General features: G+C 42.0%; 1 protein-coding gene across 9 annotated transcripts in view; it reads left to right on the top strand.

Annotated features, from left to right (window-relative positions):
• Positions 1-23,245, top strand: part of LOC138749166 (uveal autoantigen with coiled-coil domains and ankyrin repeats-like) — a 109,310-nt gene that overhangs the window by 18,928 nt on the left and 67,137 nt on the right. Inside the window, exon 1 of one of the 9 annotated variants that reach the window (XM_069910181.1) lies at positions 4,393-4,420. The exons of the other annotated variants lie outside the window; for them this stretch is intronic. The gene's annotated coding sequence lies outside the window, so the exon portion shown is untranslated. Of the gene's footprint in view, positions 1-4,392; positions 4,421-23,245 lie in introns of those variants that run through there. 9 annotated transcript variants of the gene reach the window in all.

Consider the following 23,245-nt stretch of genomic DNA (forward strand, 5'->3'; position numbering starts at 1 on the left):
CATCCAAAACTAAACCAATAGTGCAAGAAAATAGGAGAAAGTGAGGTAATGTCTATGTTTTATTGACCAATTGGAAATTGGATGGCAAAGGGGATGAAGCTGTTCTTGTACTGCTGGGTCTTCATCTTTGGGCTCCTGGTAGGCCTGACTCTTGGAGGATAGAGGTTGCTTTCTTAAAACATCACCTCGTAGATGTTCTCAATGGAGTGAAGACTGGTGCAGGCTATGATGTTGGCTGAGTTAACTGTGGAGTTTTGTTTCTGAGCATTGACACTTCCATAGCAGACAATGATGCAACCCTCCATGGTACACTTGTAGAAATTTTCTAGTCTTTGTTGCCAAACCAAATCTCAAACTCCTCATCAACTATAGATACTAGGAAGCCTTCTTCGTGCATCTTTGACATGGAGGCCCCAGGATAGATCCTCGGAGATGTTGATACCCAAGACTTTGAAGTTCTTGACCCTCTCTACCAGTCGGTGACCCCTCTTTGAGGACTGGTTTATGTTCTCTTGATTTCCTCCTGAAGTCCACCATCAATTCCTTAGTGTTACGCTAACTGCTATATCTCTATTCTTCCTCCTTGCTGTTTGAGATTCTGCTGGTGACCACTGTGTCACTGGCAAATTTGTAGACAACATTTGAACTGTGCCTAGCTGCACAGCCATGGGTGTAGAGTCAGTAGACCAATGTATTACGAGCTTTTGTTTTATTTAGTGACTGTCACTTTAAGGGCTAGTACTGGCTGCGACCATTCACAATTGTGGAGAGAACTGAGTGGCAACAATCAGGTACTAACTGTGCCCAAAGTTTTTCCTCTGGAGGAAGAGAGAAGATTTGTTGCTTTATATAGGGACAGGTGGGGAGAGAGACATGAGAAACATTTAAAGAAACAGTAAACTTTGTGATCAGCTGCCATCTCTTGAACACTGGGCTGGGGTGATTCAGTGTGAAATGGACAATTTGGCTGATTCTCCATGTCAGGGGAATTATTGAACCACACCATGACCAAAAGGACAGACACTTCGACTGACCTGTGTCGAGGTTTTTGGAAGCATCCAGGAAGTCGCACCTTTCACTTCGCCTACACAAGGAAAAGGGGAGTTCTGACAACAGTTTGTCCAAAAGGATAGTTTTTCAGCAAACAACTCGGCAAGGATTTGTGAGTTTTTATGCAGTCTGGTCACTCAGTCTCTTCCACCTTCATCCTGATTACTTCTGTGCATCAGTTAAGAATCTACATTCCAACACAAGATTTCTAAGACTGAACTTTGGACTGACTTTCCAGAATTGTGCCTAAGCCGTAATGGTTTGGGTATCCCACACTCATAAGTATATTTGCACATAGTTGGGGTTAATTTAATTAAGGTGTTATTGGTAGTTATTAAATATATGTTAAAATGAAAACAGTTTCTTGGGGAATTTTTATTGCTGCTGGTCTGCAACATAACAAATCTGCTAAGCACGTATCTTTGAAATGTGCCTGTGTTGATCGCCAATGAGAAGATGTCGTTTCTGATTCATACTGACTGTGGTCTTCTAATGAGGATGCCAGGATTCAGTTAAAGGGGCGTATGGAGACCCAAGTTTAGGAGCTTGTTGACCAGCACTGAGGGAATGGTGTTGAAGGCTGAGCTGTAGTTGATCATGATCAGCCAGATGTGTGTTGCTGTTGTCTAGATGATCCAGAGCTGAGTGGAGAGTCAATGATATTGCATCTGTTGTGGAACAATTGTGACGGTAGGTGAATTGCAGTGGGTCCAGATCTCAAAGAATTTCATCACAGCAGACGTGAATGTTACTGGGCAATAGTCATCAAGGCAGCTCCCTCTGCTCTTGAGTATTGGGATGGTTGATGCCCTTTGGAAGAGGTTGAAAATGTCTGAACACTCCAGCTGTTGGTTGGCATAGAGAGTACCCTGCCAGGTATGCTATTATGGCCTGATACCTTGCGAGGGTGCACTCTCTTGAATGATGTTCTGACGTTGGCCTCAGAGACCGATATCAGAGTTTATCAGTCTCAGGGATTCTCATAGGCACTATTGAGTTCTCCTTCTGAAAGCGAGCATAAAAGGATTTCAGCTCATCAGGTATTGAAGCATTACAGCCATTTATGATGTTCGGCCTCGCTTTGTAAGATATAATGACCTACAATCCTTGTCATAGCTGGTGAGTATCTGACTCTCTAGCTTCCCTCAGAATTGCCTTTGCTGCTCAGATGGCCTTGTGCAGGTTGTACCTTTGGTTCCTATAGAGATCTGGATCGTTGGTCTTAAATGCCCTCTATCTCGTCCTCAGTAGGTTGCGAATCCTCTGATTTGTCCACGGCTTCTGGTTGGGGAATTCCTGGTATCTGTACGTGAGCTTATGCTTGTCCACGCAGATCTTGATGAAATCTGTGACAGCTGTGCCATATTCATTCAGGCCTGAGGGTGTGTTCTGGAATATGTTTCAGGCCTAAAGCAATCCTGCAAATGCTCCTCTACCTCCCGTGACCATACTTCCACCATCTTCACCACTGGTGTTGTAGACCTTTAGTCTCTTCTACATCAGGAGTAGAAGTACAGCCAGGTGATCTGACTTGTTGAAATGTGGTTGTGGGATGGTTCAGTAGGCATTCTTCATGGTGGTGAAGCAGTTATCAAGTACATTGGCTCCCCTGGATTCGTGCACGACTTGGTGGTAGTTCGTTAGAAACTTCTTCAGGTTGGCCCATTTGAAGTCCCTTGCAATGATCAGGAAGGCATCAGGGTGTGCTGTCTCATGGTTGTTAATCAGTGCTCAGCTCCTCCACTGCTAGCCTAATGTTAGCCTGTGATGGAATGCGAACAGAATGATGGCAGTGAACTCCTTCAGTAAGTAGAATAGGTGGCACTTGATCACCAGATAATCTAGGTCAAGGGAGCAGACTGGGACATAACCATGTTTGTGCATCGAGATGAGTTGACGTCACAAACACTGCCTTCCGTTTTTTTTTCCTGACACTGATGCGATGGAGGCTGAAGCTCTTGGGCTGCAATGCTGTACCTGGGATGCAATTGTTCAGTCATGTCTCTGAAGCACAGCAATCCCTGATGTCCCTCTGCTTCTGTAATCTGACTGAGTTCATCAAATTTATTTTCCGAAGAGGATGTAGGGATTGAAGACCTCGGAACCTTGTGTCTTAGCTTGACTTGTAGCTGCTCACCTGTCTTTGCATGGTTGGGTCTTTTTAAGTGGCCTATGGATTGGCTGCTGGTAACTCCTGTGGTCTTTAAATGGTCTGTGTGCTGGCTGAATGAATCTGCCGAGGTGTTTAAATGGCCTGTGCTTTGGCTGCTCATGTGCCAGCTGTTTGAATCTCCCGCAGTCTGCAGTTCCTGACAATCGTAAGATCTGCTGGTGTCCTTAGCATGTCATTACTTTTAGGTAGGTTGTTTTCTGTGGCTGTGGGTTTGAGTCGTAATAGTTTTGAATGGGAATATATAATTCCTATTGGAGTTGTAAACAAAGTTGCTACGGTAAGGTGCTTTTTTAATTGGTGTTCTTCTCCCAGCTAGGTTTTTAAATCCGGAGTTGATTGTGTGCATGTCATTCAAATTTAAAAAAAACACTACAGAGAGTAAGGGCTTCAAACTTCCATTAATAATTTCACTTTGAAATCAATCTTGATAATGCTGATGAGCACATTCTCTACTGTTCGTGAGCTCCCCTCGAGACACTAATCTTAAATTGCTCCGACACATGACAAAAGACTCTCTGCAGTATTGTAATGCCTCTCTTTTGAACCAAGATTACTGAATTATTTTCTTTTGTATTTATTCTCTTTTAATGTATATTTTTGTAGTTTTCACAAAGTACCTGTTAAGCTCCAGCAAGTAAGAATTTAATTGCATATGTACATGGACAATGTATATGATGATAAACTCATTCTTGTCATCACATGTTGATGAGGAGGGTAGGACTGGAAACTGAGAATAAAAGTAACAGAACTCTGCCAATTTGTTGGAATGTTTTTAAGTTGAAAAAAAGGGAACATTTTCTGGAAGAAAAATCCTTGAAGTGTAGCATCAACTTTGGTCCAAATTATAATCTTGTTTTTGAGATGCTGGAATGTTGTTGAAAGGATGGAGAAATTGCCTCAGTCCAGTAAGAATGGTCTGAACTTGTATCCATCTTTTCCAAAGAATCAAGTTTTATTTAGTATTTAATAGCACATCCAATTGGTATTTTTGCTAATCAATTTGAAGCCTTTTGCATTCAAAGGATTGCCTGTATCCTCTATAACAGTGTCCTCTACCAGACCTGGAACCTCCTCTCCTTAATACCACCAGCTCCCTCTTCAGTAAACTGCTGCCGATTTGCTGCTTCCTTGATTCTGATGAAATGCTAATCCCTTTTCTCTTCCTACAGATGCTGTTGGACTTGTTGAACGTTTCTGGTAAATTTCTATTTTTATTCCAGAGCAAAATGGGGTCCAATTTTTTATTTTGGTGACTTCACCAATCTCATTAACATCAGTGCATCTATGCTGGAAGGCCTGGGAGTGTGAAAATGTATTGCATATTTTGAAATCGCATACAGCAGCAGGCTTGTTGGGTCAAATGGCTTGTCTCTTTTTGCTGTAAACATAGCTGGTCTGACTATCCCTGATAAAAGATCATCAACATGTAGTATAAACTTTGAACTGCATTCTCCTCTCTCCACAGATGCTGGGTAGTGTATAGGCCTTTGAAATTTGATGCCCAGAATTAGTGATGAACTGATGGGAAGACTGGAGTTATGACTTGCATTTTCTTTAAACAAATGTCCATCCACACGAGCTTTGTGGAGGCCACCCCACTCTAACTGGGTGGTCTCCACAAAGCTTCCAAGACCCTGGCACACTTAAAATGAAGCACTTTCTTTTCCAAAAGGTCCAGTCATTCACAGAGCATGCTTTTCCCCTGAATTCCATAAAAAATGAGCTGGTTCAAGAAGCTGCTTTCTCTTCAGCCGTCAGAATGGTTCTCCCTTGCAAAATCACAATGTTTTTGCAAATGCATTCAAATCTGGAACAGCCTTCCCTTAGTTCTTCCACAGTACTGGCTGTGACTTGTGATGGTTAATGTTAACTGTAACCATTCAATTCCTCCTGTCTAAACTATCCCTTAGTTATAATTCCATTTTACTAAAATGGGAACTTGTAATATGCTTACATATTAATGTTTATTCCTTGAAGTTTTTTGATTTCAGATTTATTGTCATGAATGTGTGTTGCAAAATTTGTTTTGAAGCTGCATTATAGTCCATAAATCAATTAAAAAAAAAAGTGCAAAAGAGAAAGTAAGGTAGGTAGTCTGTGGTTTATTTTCCATTCAAAAATCTGATAGAGGGGGTATCAGCTGTTTTTGGTAATGTTGGGTGTTGAATTCAGGTATGTTTTGAGTGGCATTGAGAGGTAGAGAGGAAATAATGATGGTGCTGGGTGGGAAAGATTGATGAAAGCTTGTTTATCACTGCTGATCAGTTTGGGGGGAAATCTACTTTACGGAAAGAGTCTCTTCAACCCAACTTGTGCAAGTTGCCTTCCTTGGCGAGTCCCATTTGCCTTCATGGGCCTCGTGTCCCTCCACGAACCTGTCCAAATAGAAAGAATGAGGATGGGAAAGGGGTGGGACAGGGAGGGAAGTTGGGTTGAACCTTTGTTGTTGGTAGAAATAAAAAAGAATGTTAGAAATGTGTAGCAGGTCGGATAGCATCTGAGGAAAGAAAACAGTTACTGTAACATCTTGAAGACTTTTCATGAGAATTTCTACTTGAGATCAATATTCTCTAGCCCTTCAAAATTTCAAATATTATTTTAAATTTTCAGTACTTGCAGTTTTTCCCCATTTTACTGAGATGCATTATTTGCTTGTCTGTGGGTGCTTGCTGTGTAGAAATTCCCTGTCTTGTTTTCTATACAACAACTGTGACTACATCTCAAAAATATTTCATTAGTTGCATATAGTGCTTTGAGGCATTCTAAAAAAAGATGAGAAAGCTATTTATAGAAATGAAAGTTTTTTTTGTATTTTGAATTCTTCCAATTTGCTTTGCCAGTCCTGGGCTGGTTTTCAAGATAATAATTGAAACTCTCAAGAGTTTTGTTTTTGAGCTCGACATAAATTTTTGTTTTAACATTGGAGATGCATCACAAACAATCCATTGCTGCCTCCAGATATCTTTTTAAAAATAGTCCATTTTGTTTGCACACTTTTATTTTCAACAATGCATAATCGTGCACAGCAGTCTTTTTATATTGCTATAGGTTTCCAGGTAATTGCATTACTGACTGGTCACTTGTGCAGATGTCCAACATGATGAATGCAATTTTAGCCTGCACTTTGGTTCAGTTAGCAACATTTGCATGTTGGTGTCAGTTGTTAATATCCACTGCAGAATCCTGAGTGCAACAACCTGGCTGAATCGTGCAGGTCCTCCCCTAATGGGTATCATTGGGTAGGATATCAAAAAGAGGCTCTGCTTTCTCAGTGGATGTGAAAGATAGTGGCATCCTATTTTCCACGGCCAATATTCATTCTTTGATCCACGTTGTAACTTCAGGCTGTTTTACATATCACTGTGGAATTTTGGTGTGCATGCTACCATGTTTCTTGCATTCCAACAGTGACTGTAGGGGCTAAAAGGGGTTGCTTACCTCTGGTTTGTTGCGAGGCAGCGTTCTGGGATCAAAATTGCCATTCTTTGCCATGACGCAAGCAATTTTTTCCTGTCACTTGGCGCATGTGCAGTTAGTTTCACATACTGGGGACAGTTGGCGCATGCATGGGGGTTTGGGCACAAAAGATTCAGTTTGTTAGCCTGTCGACTGGGCTGGCGGGTTGTGTAAGGAGGGTGAGTGAGGCTCGCATTTTTTTTGTTGACTGTTACTACTGTTATTTATAGACATTTCGTAGAATATTAAAGAAAATTGTTACAATAGTCATTATTATAATTATTGGAATGTCAGATTATTATGGATCGCTACAAGTATTTAGTATTGATAATAAACCATTTAAACTCCTTGGACTTTGGCGAATCAATCAAAACTCGTCACAAACAAGAACCCCACCTAGCCTCCAAGCAGCTTTTGTGGATAAGTAGTCCTGACATTTCAGTCAACAGAAAATATTGTTGGAACAGAAAATAGAAAAATAGAAGATAGAAAATGATCCTTCTTTGGTTTGGAGTGATACTGAATTCAATATGGTGGCCACATTGGAAAACCTGAGAGAAGACTGCTCACAGTAATTTGCATCCATTCGTCTGAGTATCGGCCAGAGAGGGATCAATAGCTTCTAATACTAGAGAAGGAGGTCCTATAGACACATTGGTAGAGACATTTCCTGAGTATCAGCAATATTGACGGATGCTGCATTGGAAACTTCTTGACAACAGCACATCACTGCCATCAGAAATGGTAAGCTGACGTTTGTGGACTGCTGTGTATTTTGTTGCAGTTTGAACACAGTTTGGACGTGCCATTGGAGACCTGCTGATTTGACTTACGTTGTGCATGCTTGGTGCTTGAGCTCGTCAGATGGTTGGATGGTAATGCATAAAATGGCCATGGCTGATGTGGCTTTGATGCATTGAAGACATGTGGATCTCAAGCAGAACTGAAGCAATAGAATCTCGATACAAGTAGAGCCAAAAGGGCTCTCGTTGCGGGACTGAATCTGGCAATAGAAGCAGCAGCAGCTTTGGTCGATGGGAGTGAAGACTTTATAAAACCTTTGCAGGAGTCATTAACAGAATGTGAAGATAGCAATTTGGAAATGGCTGAAGGTGTCACAAAATGGAAGTGGAGAGGATGAAGATGCAAAGGATGCGCAATTCAAATTGGAATGAGTCAAATAATGAGGCAACATCTGACATGCAGGAAGAAATCCAACCACATGACGGTGTCAAATGTTGGAAGCCAGAGAAGCAAACCAAGTTCTTCTGGATCAAGCTCAAGAGTTTCTAGTACAATAACTACACGTTTAAAGGCTCAGGCTGTAGTGACTGCTTTTGTTACACAACAAAAATTGCTTGAGGATGACTATGCCTTAGAAGAGGGAAGAGGAGCCAGCTGGATCTGGATGCAAACATTGTTGCTAAAAAGGCCAAGGCGAGGGTACTAGGAAGCTGAGGTATCAGGTGTTCGAAGTAATATGGTGTTGGATGGTATGGAGTCGTATCTTGAAAAAGGTCAACATGAAAAGAAAAGATTTTAATGTTAAGGTAGTTTTTATACCACAGTTACAAGACATACATGTACATGGACAGGTCCTCCCAAGCACATAGTTACCAATCTACATGCACCACTGGTAACAACCACAGACAGAGCTGCAGCTCTGTTCTGGTCCAATGCTGCAGATCCTTTGACTCTTCATTCAAACATCAGGAGTACACACACGTGACATCTCCAGCTACATTTGCCTTCGGCAAGCAACAGTGAACAGAGCAATGTATTCTCAGTCATGGAAAGGCAAAATGAAATCATTGCATTATTAATCCAGCTACAGGGTCTCTCTTCCATACCCAAGATTACTTCCAATTTTTTTTTGTGCAATGAAATAACAGGATTGCTCATCTAAAATTGGGTGTGTTTATTGATCTATTCCACAGACTGAATTTTCTGTTTAGCTGGGTTACATAACTATCAGTTACTTGACACCAGTGCAGACCATACAAATACCAGCATGATGTAATTGAAAGCATCAGCCAAACTCTGTAGGGGGCCCACCAGTGTGGGTTTAGTGGCGACAAGTGTCTGCATTAACTTGTAAATTTCTATTTTGAAACTGGGAGCATGAACTTGGTGCAGGATTTGGTTTACGAATGATGAAAGTTATAAATGTGTATGCCTGATCTCCCAGACTGGATTTGGAAAGCTTCAGAGAATCCAGATGTGCTGAACATGTAGCCAATGTCACTTGCTGCTCTAAATGCTTCTGGGAGAGCTTTGAGGGAAATGTTTGGATTCCTTGCAGCTGATGTATGCATGTTAATTGCAGTGTGAATGGTATAAAGTTTGTTTATTATTGTGTTTGCCTGGTGGAGTGAGAAGGATTTATTTTGCAAGCAAGCCCATTCTTACATGTATACACAGTACAAAGCAAAAGTGTAAGAACACATTTTGATGCACAGTGTAACAATGAAAGATCAGTTAGTACATAGCAAGGGCACCATAATTGTGAGGTTCATTGAGGAATCTGATGGCTATGGAGAAGTAACTGTTTTTGAACGTCTTGGTGTGTGATTTGACTCCTCAACCTTCTCTCTGATTGGAGGATAGGGTGTCTGGGGTGGCATGGGTCCTTCTATGTTGCAGACTGCCTTTCCAAAGCAGATGATCGAGAGAAGGGAGTTTTGTGTGATGTCCTGAACTGTTGACCAACTTGCACAGTTTGTGACTTTAGGCAGAGCAGTGCTGTGGTGCTTACACTTGGGATGCTTTTGGCAGGGTGCACCTGTAGAAGAATGGGTGTGATGTGAGGAACCAGTTCAGCGGGTCCAGGAAATAACGAGTCGGAATGCAGATTAAGTATAAAGAATCTTTAAATGCTTGGGGGAAGTCGCAACAGGGGTCTCTCTTGCACACCTTTCACACCACAGTAGACACAACTAAATGATCAATATACACTACAATCTATGATAGTATAAAACTGTACCCATCACCCCTAGAAGACCAGTAGGCACAGCTGTTCACCCTTTAATGGCACACAGCTTACAATGGTAATGATCTCTCCAGCAGCACCCACAACTTGCCACCTGGAGTGGAGCTACAGTTTGATCCTCATGGAGAAGTGAACCAGCTGCTCCATGTGTTGGGCTTCATGTAGCAGCTGGCTGGTGGGGCTGACTCAGTTGTGCTTAAAATGGGGAAGGTGATTAAGGGAGCCGTTGGCAAGATGCCAATAGCAAGGTATGTGCTTGCCTGTGGGTAGGCTGAGCCATGATTGGCAGGCGAGGAGGCTTGACGTACCTGGTCATTCACCCTCCAGGAGCAAGCACACCATTCTATTTATTTATTTATTTATTAAATAGCATTTTCCTATCCAACCTGTTTGATAATCATCTGGATAATAACGGGATGCACTTCATTCTGCATCAAGGGAATTCTGAGTTCTGACCAATGGTCTTCAACAGAAATGTTAACTCTTTTGTCTCTCTCATTCGCCACAGCACTTTTGGGTTTTCACTTGATGGAGAGAGTATAGAGAGGTGGTGAGGTTTAGGAAGGAACTCCTGAGATTAGAACCTCTGCTGCTGAAGTTCTGGCCAGCAAGGTGGAGTGATTAAATTTGGAAATATCGAAAGGTCAGAACAAAGATGATTTAAAAAGTTGTACTATTATTTAAACTGAGAGCTGGTGTGGAGCACTGCTTCGATGGTGAAATACCATTCATTTCTCCAATCTAATTGAAGTACTAAGTCGGGTGTGAATGGGAAAATACTTGGATCCATTGCTTGCTATTTGGCTTGATGTCACATTGTATTGAATAATTGCTCCTTTGAATTAGCAAGTTTAAAGCTGTTATTTCTGTATGTAGGTGGTTCAGTACATGTCAAAGTAATTCATGGACCTACTGAGTTTGAAGTTTGGGATATGATGGATATTGTCTGCCCTGCATTAGACGCTGGAAAGTTGTGTCTTCAAGTCTCACTCTGGGGACTAAAATGCAGGGATCCCCAAACATTTTAGCCCATCGATCCCTTCATGGAATACTTGATCCCTCATCGACCCACAGGCATGGAATCCTGGCTCTGGACCCAGGGTGGGGGGGAGGGATGGTGGTGTTGTGATGCTGGACTGGGGGAGGGGGTGGTGTAGGGTGCCACCAAAAGTGCAAAGAACATACACATCTTTTTTTCTATGTTCACTCTGTACTGCTGTTTGCTCTCAACTTATTCAAAGGCCAAAGGCAAATACAACATGGTGGTCACCAAGGCCCACTTTTGAAAGAGGTTGGCCACCACTGACATGGCAGTATTTTCCATGGATCTGCCCCTGCTTTCCACTGCAAAAGTACAATCGACACCAGCGTTATTGACTTCTTGGTTAGTCCTGTTGACCCCTGGAGGTCAATATCAACCACTTTGGAGACTCCAGATTTGGACTGACATTCCAGTGTAATGGTGAGGGAGGATTGTACAGCTCAAGGGGCTGTCTTTGGATGCCAAAACATCCTTGGATATGGAAGATTATTGGCACTATTTTCACAAGTAGTAGGAGTCTTCCCTCACAACCTGACAAACATGTCATTTTCTATCAAGATACTTCAAATTGTTTTGAGTTTATTAGATTGCTAATGTGGGAGTTTGTCAGGGTGTAAACAGGCTTCTGGAAATGAGCATGCACAACTTCTGCATTGGAAGGTCAGCCCTGCATTCAGTGTAAATGGCACTGAGTGAACATTTGTATTTTTAATTTGCTGGTGACACCCATCATTTTGCTGTGATTTCAAAACTCAACTACATTGCTGTAATGCCAGTGTTATTCCCTGTTGTTTCACTTGTCTAATTTTGTACATGTTACTCAATGAGCAATTCTGATCTGTTTTCATTCTTTAGGAATTTTAAACTGGTGCCTGTATGAAGCAAACCGGACTCCTAATATGTACAGTGTCTGCCAGTTACTCTATTTAGAGACAGCCCTCCAACCAAATCACAAGGGATATTGGTCACTTGATGTAAACTGGGATATCCAATGTGGATTCCTAGTCAGACAAAACCAGTCATATTTTTGTGTTACTGAGGCAGCACATCTTTTAACAGCAATAATTTAAAACTGAGCTAGATTTGACATTGAGGGAGTAACACAAAATCTGCTGGAGAAACGCAGCAGGTTGAGCAACATCAGTGGGAGTCAGAGAATTGTCGACATTTTGGGTTGTAACCCCTCAAGACAGCTCATTGATGGGTTCTGACCTGGAACATTGTCAACTTTTTTCTTCCATGGATGCTGCTTGGTCTGCTGAGTTCATCCAGGAGAGTTTGTGTGTTGGGGGGTGGGGGGGGGGGGTGGTTCTAGATTCCACCACCTGCTGTGTCTCACTTGATGATGAATGAAAGAACAAGCCTCTGGTCATGAGCAAAGAAGTCCATTATGCATACTCTGGGAAGTTTTAGTTTAATAACCCAAACCAAAACAGGAAATGTTGGAAACTTGTCAACAAGTGTAGAAATGAGAGTTAGTATTTCAGGCCTCACTCCTCCCTATTTGGACAATCTGCTGGCTTATTGACTTCAAAAACTAAAACTCTCTTGTGCCTCTCCTCTACACCTTTTGGAAGCCATGAGTTCAGTTGCCAAGACCTGGTCATGCCAAATTCCTCCTTGAAGATATTTAAAAGTTCTCTGTCCATACTTTTGGTCAGTGTCTTGATAAAGGATTCTGGCTGAAATGTTGATGCCTTTTTCTCCCACTTTTTGGTCATCTGTCCCAACTTGCTGCCTCAGTTTCAAATTTTGTCTGGTTCTGTGTGGTTGATGGTTTCAGAGGTGCTTTGAGAATAAAAGTTGTTGACAAGATGGTATGACAGATACACAGAGCAATGGAACAGGAGGAGGGGTTGAGGTGTTTACAGGAAGAAATGGTTAAGCATAGGAATACCACTTATGGTAATTGTTCATATCCTGGGGTAGTGAAACTAACCAATGCCAATGTTTCTGATCATCTTTTTATTATACACCTTTTGGCCTATGAGCCCGTGCTGCCCAACTCTACCCAATTGACCTATCAAGTTTTGAATAGTGGGAGGAGCCAGAACATCAGAGGAAACTCGTGCAGACACGGGAAGAACGTACAAACTCCTTACAGCGCTGTATTCTAACCCAGTTGTGGCACTGTAACACTGTACCTAACTGCTCTTATTTGAGTCCCTCTGCTTTCACTCTGGTTCTCTGTGCACAATGTAAGTGAGGCCAGTGGAGGATGTATTGACTGTCATAGATGGTATAGGTTGGTGCACTATGGGGGACATTGTGGGGTCTTTTTACCTGATAATTGAATTTCCATTGAAAAAGTGTGCTCATGAACCTCTGATGCGGATAGATTGTTGGCTTGCCTCCTTCAGTGGAGCAGTGTTTGAATACCCAAGATACAGATTGGCACCGAGTAACCTGGTGGAACTCCATGTTAAACTCCGAGCTTGAGATGCCTGCCAGGGTATTTGGTGTGACCTCCATTGATTTCGTTGGTGCACAGGTTGCTGAGTTTGGGGATTATGGGGAGCAAATGCTGGGATTAATAGACTGATCCTAGTTGCTCTTGCATCAATTGACAATGCCATAACTATAGGGAGAACTTCTCCAAGAAATAATCCATTCTGTCACTAAGTGCATCAGCATACTCTAAACATTTGAGAGAAAGGACTTGCTATTCAATTCTGGTGCTCTTGCAGATAATATTTGCTTTTTCTTCCAATGTAAATGGATGACATTTAGCTCACTGTGCCTGTCACCCCTTTCCCATAATCCATCAACACAAGTATTGACCTACAAGGAAAGACTAAATCACCTAGGATTATATTTGAATTCAGAAGGATGAGAAGAGATCTTATAGAAACATTCAAAATTATGAAGGGGATTAGAAAAGGGTAGGAAAATTGTTTTCACTGATAGCTGAGACCAGAACTAGGGGACACAGTCTCAAGATTCAGGGGAGTAGATTTAAGACAGAAATGAGGAAAAACTGTTTTTCCCAGACTGGTGAATCTGTGGAATTCTCTGCCCAGGAAAGCAGTTGAGGCTATTTCATTAAACCTATTTAAGGTTCAGTTAGATAGATTTTTACATAAAAAAAGGAATCCAGTGATATTGGGAAAAGGTGGAGTTGAGTCAATGATCAGATCAGCCATGATCTTATTGAATGACAGAGTAGGCTCGATGGGCCAGATGGCTGACTCCTATTCCTGTTTCTTGTGTTCTAATCTTCTGCTGTCCTTTCAGACAATGGTGTCAAATTCAAGCTTTGAAAATTTTTTACCATGCTTTCTTCTTTCTTTGGCTTGGCTTCGCGGATGAAGATTTATGGAGGGGTAAATGTCCACGTCAGCTGCAGGCTCGTTTGTGGCTGACAAGTCCGATGCGGGACAGGCAGACACGGTTGCAGTGGTTGCAGGGGAAAATTGGTTGGAATGAGTGTCCAATACTTACTGATCTTTTTGCTACTGCAAACAGTTTTTCCTTAACTACTCAAAATTAGTACAGGTGAGTTGAAAGAACCTTTGTCTCTTACAACAGCTAAATCATCAATTAATGTACCATGTTACATGTAGTAAACATCCTAAGGTGTGCAATCTAACAATTCTTAATGCCAAGGCACTCAAAGAAATAATTTTGAAAACTTAAACTGCTGCATATGCTAGTGATCTACAGTAATCGTCAAAAGTTTGAGGAAATGTGCACCACGTTGGACAGCATCTGCAGAGATTCAGGTTAATGAAAATAAATATTTGGTCAGGCAATAAATAGTCAAGAAGGTAGAAAGGAGTGCACAGGAGCCAATTCTGAGTGAGCTTGGTCTCAGGCAGCTGAAGGCATGGCTACTGGTGCTGGAACTGGCAATAGATAGGTTGGGGAGCAGAACTTGAAGAGCACAGAGAGCTTGAAGGGTCGTGAAGCTGGCGATTGCAATGGAGAGAGGGTTGGTGAGAGTGGAAATGTCAAGTTTGTCATCTGATTGCACAAGTACAACCTAATGAAACCACATTCTCTGTTCCTCGGTGCAAAATGTGCAGCACACAACCCGCCATAACTCGCATACAGACAAACAATACATATGAAGGATGTATTCACATATAATAGATTATTTTATGAATATGAGAATCTCGGATGGATAGCGTGAGTAGTTCCTTTGGTCGTTCATTCTCACTGCCTATGGGAAGAAGCTGTTCCTCAGCCTGGTGGTGCTGGCTCAGATGCTCCTGTATCTCTGCCCTGATGGGAGCAGCTGGAAGATGCTGTGGGAAGGGTGGAGGGGTCCTCAGTGATTTTGTGTGCCCTCTTCAGACAAGGATCCTGGTAGATCATGTCTATGGGGGGGTGGGGGAAATACTCTTGTGGTCCTGTAGATTTCCCTCCAATCCATTTCTCTGCAGCAACTGTTCCACACTATGATGCAGCTATCCAGGACATACTCTATAGAGAAGGTTGACATAATGCTGGCCGATAGCCTTGCCAGCTTCAATCTTCTCAAGATCTTGTCTTCCTGACAAGTGAGGAGATGTGTCCATGATTGTTCGCTAGTTAAGTGAACTCCAAGGAATGAGGTGTGATCATGTGGAGAATTGAAAATAAGGCTGTTAATCTGGGACATTACTTAAGTGGTGATAGTTTCCAAGTGCTAACTGACCTGGACTGATTCCATTGGTAGCAAATGTCAGTGATTTTGACTTGGAAAGGAGTAGGATGGGAGTGTGCCAGGGGAGACCTGAAATAGTCTGGCAATTCAGCAGCTGAGCTAAGGAAAGCATTCATAATCCTTCCTTTAACCAAGCTGGGTTGGGAACCTGGGAACCTTGATACATCTTTTCTCAGTACTTCACGCAACCAACACCTGAGGTGCTTGGGTGTTCAGATAATGTACAAGCCAACGGCTTTTGTGGTGTGTGTCCAGTAACATGAGGATTTTTATGGTTGGAAAACGTTTTGTTTAAATAAGCATATCCTGAATGATGTGGCAGAAACCTTGGAAGAAATGTGCAGTAGTTAGAATGTAGGACATTCAGTCTGAAAAGTCCACATGGATTATCCTTTGCCACAGGCCTGGCCTAAATCCAGAGATCAGAGTTCAAATCCTACCATGGCAGTTGTGAAATTTAAATTTAGTAATAATATGGAATTAACAATTGACAATTACATGGTTTTATTTGTGGTGTTGCCTATATATCTTAAGGGAGGCATGGTTAGAGTAGCAGTTAGTACAACACTGTAACAATGCCAGCGACCCAGGTTTGAATCCATTGCTATCTGCAAAGAGTTTGTACGTTCTCCCTGTGTCTGTGGGTTTGCTCCAGTTTCGTCCCACTCTTTAAAAATGTAAGTTAATTGGGCATCACAGGCTTGTGGGCTGAATATATATATATATATATATATATATATATATATATATATATATATATATATATATATATATATATATAAATAAAACGTGTTCCCTCAGTTTTGGAGTTTCAGAAAATGACAAATGGCACAATTTTGTGCGATTTGGAGAGAAATCTGCTGCTGAGGATGCTTCCATGTGCTCAGAGACTTGGTGGTCGAGGCAGTGATTTGGCAGGTGCCTTGGGTATAGCCTAGATGAGTCATAAGTGTGTATTTTGTGGCAAGTACACAATGTAGTTGTGACACACCAGACGTGAATGCTATGGGTGGAGTACCATCAAGTTACTTTGTTCTGGATGATATTGTTTTATGAGTGTTGTTGGAGCTGCACATTCAGGCAAGTGAAGGCTGCAGAGTCACATTTATGACATGCCATTAAGGAAAGGCATTATGGAGTCAAAGCCACAATGGAACACTTAGTAACTGGTATTCATTTAGCTGGTCTAAGGCTTGTAAAAACACTGAAATGCGGGAGGAATTCAGCTGGTCTATACAAAGATGTATTGCTGACGTTTCGGACTGGAGCCCTTCAAGTAAAAATCAGAAAAGACCGAAGCAGGATATATCAGTCTCAGAATTCAAACAATGGTGAATGAATCAAGACCAACAAAAGATGTTAATTGGATGTGATGAGGGACTAGGTAGAATTTATCATATCTGTGCAAAAGGAGGCAGGGTATAGAGAGGCAATGGGGGAAGCGGGGTGGGGGGGGGGGGGAATGTGAGGGAGATGTTAATGAAAGCCAGAAAAGTAGGATATTAATGCCATCTGGTTGGAGGTTGCCCTGTCAGAAGATGAGAGGTTGTTCTTCCAATTTATAGGTGGTCTCAGTCTGGCAGTACATGAGACCATGGACAGACATGTTGGCAAGGGAATAGGATGGAGAATTGAACTAGGTGGCTACTCACACTATTGTGGCGGACAGAGCCGAGGTGCTCAACGAAGTGATCTCCCAGTCTGTGCCCAGCCTCTCCGACGTAGAGGAGCCATAGCGGGAGTACCGAATGCATTAGATGACCCTGCAGATTCACAAATGAAATATTGCTTCCCTTGGAAGGACTGTTTGGGGCCTGAATGGTCCTGAGGGAGGAGGTGTGGGTGCAAGTGGAGCATCTCTTGTGGTCACGGGGGTAGGTCCCAAGGGGAAGATTGATGGGGAGGGAGGAGTTGTCAGGGGAGTTGTGGAAGGAGCAATCCCTGCGGAAGGTGGTGAGGGAAATGTGTGCTGCTTGAATGAAGATGAGAGATTTCAGATGCTGACATTTGGTGGAACTTGGAGGGTCAGGCAGCCTCCATGGAGGAGGAAGGATAGTTGAGGTTTTGGGTCCAGATCTTGCTTTAGCACTAGAGCAGGGTTTCAACACGAAATGTTGATCACTGACATATGCTGCCTGACCCACTGAGTTCGTCCAGCAGATTTTTTTTTGCTGTTTAGGTGAGGTGGGAATTTGTGCCTTTCTTGCTCTGTCAGCCTGGAATAAAATTAGGTGCATCTTTCCTCTTATTTGCTCATATCACTAACCATTTTGCATTCACAGCTCGAGGATTTTTCTAGTTTTGTGTTGAGGGGAGAGGTCCTTCCAATTTCTTCTTTTGGAAAAGGATATTCCCTGGCAATGTTGAGTGATGTGAATGTTCCTTGCTTGATATGACCAACAAGGAAGAACTGATGGGACACAGATCAGGAAGGGAGAGGAGAACACACGATTACAAATGGAAGGATTAAAGAGGTGTGACCCATAGAAACTGTCGTGTTGGAAGGATGGCTGAATGTCCTGTAACTGGACTGCTAATTCTAGATGAATGCATTCATGGCCTGATTGATCCTTGCCCTCTTAAGAACTTGCATGATTGTGGGCGAGCAGGAACAAAAATAACATTGAACATTGTTTTATTTTCAAAATGGTCTTTTAAATTTTTTCCAAAGCCCACTCAAAGATTCTAATATATAAATATTGCAGATCAAAGATAAATGATGCTGGATCTCTGTTGGAAAAGTGGTGTTTGAAAGTGTTTTAATAACAAAAGGGAGTGCTGAGTTGCAGTGTGAAATCCTATTCTGTTGATCGGCACAATGCAGTGATTTATTCTTGGTAAATAGGGTGTAATGAACTGTGAACAAGCAAAAGGGGGAAGGGAAACATTAAACCTGAGTACTTGGAGCAATTGTGCAGGATTATTTTATAGATAATTAGAGCACTTGAAAGGTGCGAGGAAACCATCTTGATTTTTATTGATTGACATAATTAAGATCTTTGAGTAAAAGTTTCCTTTTCACAAAATGCTCCCAGTGCTTCCTCCTTTACCACCTCATTTTTTTTGCTGTCCTTTTATAACTGCTCTCACTCTTCCTTTTCTCCTTCCTCATCTCAGAGCTATAGAGAGGTATAGTATTGAAATGACTCGCTGGGTTCTCACTGACCACTTGCATCATTCTACATTAATCTCATTTTATTCTCCCATATTCCCATCAGCTCCCTTCGATTTAACCAAAAAGTTACACACTAGGAGCATTTTATAGGGACCCATTAACCTACCGATCTTGAAGCCCTAGAAGAAACCCATAGGGTTACAAGAAGGTGTAAACACGCATAGTGCACGAGGTCAGGATCGCATGGGAATCACGAGTGCTACACAGTGGCTTTATTCACTGTCCTATGTGCTTGCTTCTCTTAACACCCCTGTGCATACCACCCCTTCAGCCAATCTCTTTATCCCAGCTTCCCCACTTCCTCCAAATAACTGAAGCAAGTTAACTTTGCTCTGTCCCTGTAAATAAACCAGTCTTTACAGTTTAGTTCCACAGGATGGACGTATTTATTCACTGAGTCGTCATTGGGTGTGTTGGGGAGAGGGGTCAGTTCAGTGTGAGTGCATTTATTCCTGGATTTAAATACTGCTTTGTGGACAGATTTTTCAGGATTCTCTTGTTCCAACTACTCCCTGTGAGATGTTATTCCAATAAACCCAGCTGGGAAAGTGTTTTCTGTTTGAGCATCTGTTGGCTTTAGTATTGGTTAAATTTGAGAAGCAAAACAATGACACAAATTTGTGGTTTATGAAAATCCTTTTGAATTGTCTTGAACTGGCTTTGCACACATTCTAGGGATTGGCCTTGAGGGAATCAGTTTCCAGAGAATCTAGGAAAGACTGGTGCATTGAAAGATTGCTCAGACATGGATTAGGATTTTTTCTAATTTGTAACCAAATGAAAGGCTCTATCTGGAGACGCTTGGTATCCAGAATTAGGGTTTCAGCTATGAAAAGTTGCAAATGAACTCCCAAGAAATTTCCCTTACCTTGAGCAGGCGTGGCCAAACCTTGATTGTTGTGGGCTACATAAAGTATTTGGAGTCACAGATTAAACAATATTAAACCTGGCAGTTTTCAACCAGTTATGCTGCGAGGGGGGGAAAAAAAAACTGTTTTTAGACCAGAAAACCCCTGTGCCATCAGTCATTTTCTATCGAAGTAACTATATGACACTACTGAATAGTTTAACTATTGACATTACAGTAGTTTATTGTGCGACATCTAGTGTTGAAACTAAATGCAATGTACATATAGTGTAGTTTATTGTTAGTCACTATGTTCTAACAGGCCATATTCCATTTTATTTTTAAAATTTGTCCTGGGTCACTTAAAAATGGACAATGGGCTATAGTTTGTTCACCCCTGACCAAGAGAATAATGTTGGATAATTGAGGCGACTGATTTTTAGTGGGAACTAGCTTTGTATAAAAACATATTTCCCTTCCAAAAACAGAAACTGGACATGTAGAAAAGTACACCTCCCATGCAGGGGTGGCTATAGATGGGTTTTTGGCTCAAGATTGGGTTTACATGGTTACCCTCAGAATCTATTTGCAGTCCATGTAAGAGATCTGATGATGATTGAGCCAAATGGTTGGGATGTATTTAAGGGGAAGCTACAGGCAGAGAAGGAAATTGATGCATGGGCAGGATGGCCTGAATCCATACAAATATAATTCTTATTATGTGAAAATGGCTCTTGACATTAATGTCCAAGAAGGAAGTGCAGCCAAACTTCCTGCAGTATCTTCTTTTAAAACCTTGTTGGTCTGAAAGGTGATATCTTTCTTTGTCCAATATCGCAAAACTTCCCAGTACACAAGTGTTGGGGAAGCTCAGCAGGTCACGCAGCACACATAGGGCACTTTCAGCTGGCCAATTGCCCCGCATGTAAAGCCGCATGTTTAGGCAATACGCGGTTGTTTTGAGGCCACCTGAATGTGGAGGAGGCACTCTTGAGACAGCTACGTAACCCTCCTCCGAGAGGGATAATCAGCTCAACTCAGTGGCTCCCCCAGCCACCTGAATCCAGCTGGCTGAAAGTGGATGTTAAAGGGACAGGCTGCTGATCACAGCTGACGCTGGGCAGGAGCTGGAGTGTGCTCAGAACTGCATCCTGTGCAGCTGTGTCCTTCAGGTGGCCAGCGTTGCACTTTAAATGCTGCCACCTGAACGGCAATTTAAAGGGCCGCTTCTGCTTCTTCAGGCACATTCTTAGTGTAGAATACACCTGAAAAAGTCTATAGAAAGAAAAGTAAAAGGCAGTTGATGTTTTAGACCCAAGCCCTTCATCAGGAATGTTGAAAATCATACAGATGCCTGAATAGAAAGGGCGGGGGGGGGGTGGGGGGAAGAAAGGGGAAGGAGCACAGGCTAAGAGGTAATGGGTGGATACAGGTGGAACAGTAGAAGAGAAAAAAGCTGAGAAATGATGGGGAGAGGACAGGAGGTTAAAGATTCTTCTGATAGCAGAAGGAAGGGAAGGGGGTACATGCAGGATTAATGCCTAACCTAAAATGGCATTGGCTAGCCTTGGGAAGATCATGTATGTATAACTCAATATCTACCCCTCAGAATGTTGTAATTGTTTTCAATCCGTCTTCCTCAACCTGTGGTCTGTGGGTTTGTCAGAGGTTGTCTGCTTGGAAGTCAAATATCACTGATATATTGAACAGGCAATAAAATGGATTGTAAATTTGACAACCTTAAAAATAAAGACCCACCAGTGTTACCATTTTTGGGATCTATGAACTTGGGCCTTGAGTACATGCATCTCAGTACATGCTCCCAACACTTCTGAAATCCCAGCCATTTACTCTGTCCTGTTTAGTATTTGAAATTCCAAAATGGATCAACTTGCACATGCCTGGTTAAAATTCTATCTTCCACTGCTCTACCCTACTTTACAATGGATTGATGTTCTGCTATATCCTTTCACAAAGTTTGCTCTACAATTCCACCAATTTTTGTGCTATCAGCAAACCTGCTGATCAATCCATTTGCATTCTCATCCAAGTGGTTCTATATTTGAAGGACCCAGCATTAAAGGATCCAGCAGAAACGTTGAGGCATTTCTCCCCCTGGCTGATCGCTGAGTTTCTCCAGCTTGTTCATTCAAGAATCCACCATCTGCAGTTTTTGTGGGCACACAGAAGGCTGTGGATGCTGGAGTCTGGAGGAAAAAAACTATTTTCTGCATCAATAGGAGAGAAAGAATTGTCAACATTTTGGATCAGAAGCTTCATTAAGACTGAAGTTTTTGTGTGATATTAGATTGTAAATTCTCCTTTTAAACAAAGCAGATGGTCCAAATATTCATATAAAGATATAAAAGAAATTTTGAGCAGCAGTTTCACTTGAACATTTGGATGCCTTTTTTGTTTGATCTTGAGAGGTACGTTCACAGTGTGGTGCAGAGTTTAACATGTTAAGTCACAGATGTGAAATACTTCCTTATGAAGCTCTTCTCCATGACTTCTTGTTTTTCTTTGGGACGTTAAGTGGCAATGCAACATGAGGTGTCTGAAATGAAATTTTGCTGATAGCCTTTTTCCCTCGCTGCTGGGACTGCCTGCTGTTAACAAATAGATGAGATGTGCCAGATTGGTGCTTCAGTGGAGTTTAGAGTTATGAATCATTAGCCCTTTTCCCACTGGCATCCCAGTTAATTGTGGGCCACCTTTAACCACTGCTTTTCCACTGAATATACTCATCCCTGGGGAATTGGAGAATCTGCCTTCAACTGCAATAGATGGAAGTTGTCCTTTTTCCCACTAGTTTAATCAGCATGCCCACGTCAGCAGATGCCAGGGTTATGAATAGGGGTCGAGGCCGTCAATCTCTGGCATCATTTGATGCTGGTGTGCTGATTGTTTTCCTTTTCCACTTGACCCTTAACCAATCAATTCCCTGTTAATTGCTGCGACAAGGTGCCAGTGGAAAAGGGGCTACTACCTCTAGCCCCTTTTCCACTGCCATCACAATTAATTGGCTGTGCAGTGTCTTGGGAAAGAAAGCCCTTTGTGCCGTTTCCACTGGGCCACCCTTAACTGGGACACTAATTGCTTCTCCACTGAACACTCTCATCCCTGAGGATCTTCAACTGGAAACCGATGACTTTCTGCTGTCCCTTTTCCACTAGTTTTATCAGTGCGCCATTGTCACCAAACCCCAGGGATATGAGTAAAGGTAAAGGCAGTTAATCCCGACTGTGAAATGGAGTCATTTGTCTCCAGCATTCAGTGTTCTTTTTCTGTTGGATCCTGTCCCAGTTAATTCCTGGGACAGGGAGCCAGTGAAAAAGAGGCTTTGAGGGAAAAAAGTATTGTTTTCTGTCAAATGATCTTGTGATGTTAACCCAAAGAATCTTTGGTTTGATCTTTCTTAAAATAAAGACAAGGCACAAACATGCAGAAATTCAGGGTGGTAATTAGTAAGATTGTGTAGATTTCACAGTGATGCAAAGACTGAATTTGCAAATGCAGGAGTGAAAAAGTTGAAAAATCCTGCCATATGGTACATGCACATCAAAAATTGTTTTTATCAACAGTCAAAGGAAAATGAAAGCAGTGAGATTTGCATTTTTATAATTCCTTTCACGAACTTGGGGGCATCCAAAAGTGCTTTTTAATCAGTGAAATAATTCTGAATGTGTAATTGATCCTGCATTTATTTTTAAAAAGTTCAGTGCGGTAACAGGCCCTTCTGGTCCATAAGCCCATGCTGCCCAATTGACCTACAACACTGGTGCATTTTGAAGGGCGGAAGGAAACCTGAGCACCTTGAGAAAATCTACACGTTCACTGAGAGAATGTACAAACTCCTTACAGT

The sequence above is a fragment of the Narcine bancroftii genome, chromosome 14 (assembly GCF_036971445.1).
Source record: "Narcine bancroftii isolate sNarBan1 chromosome 14, sNarBan1.hap1, whole genome shotgun sequence".
Classification (NCBI taxonomy): domain Eukaryota; kingdom Metazoa; phylum Chordata; class Chondrichthyes; order Torpediniformes; family Narcinidae; genus Narcine; species Narcine bancroftii.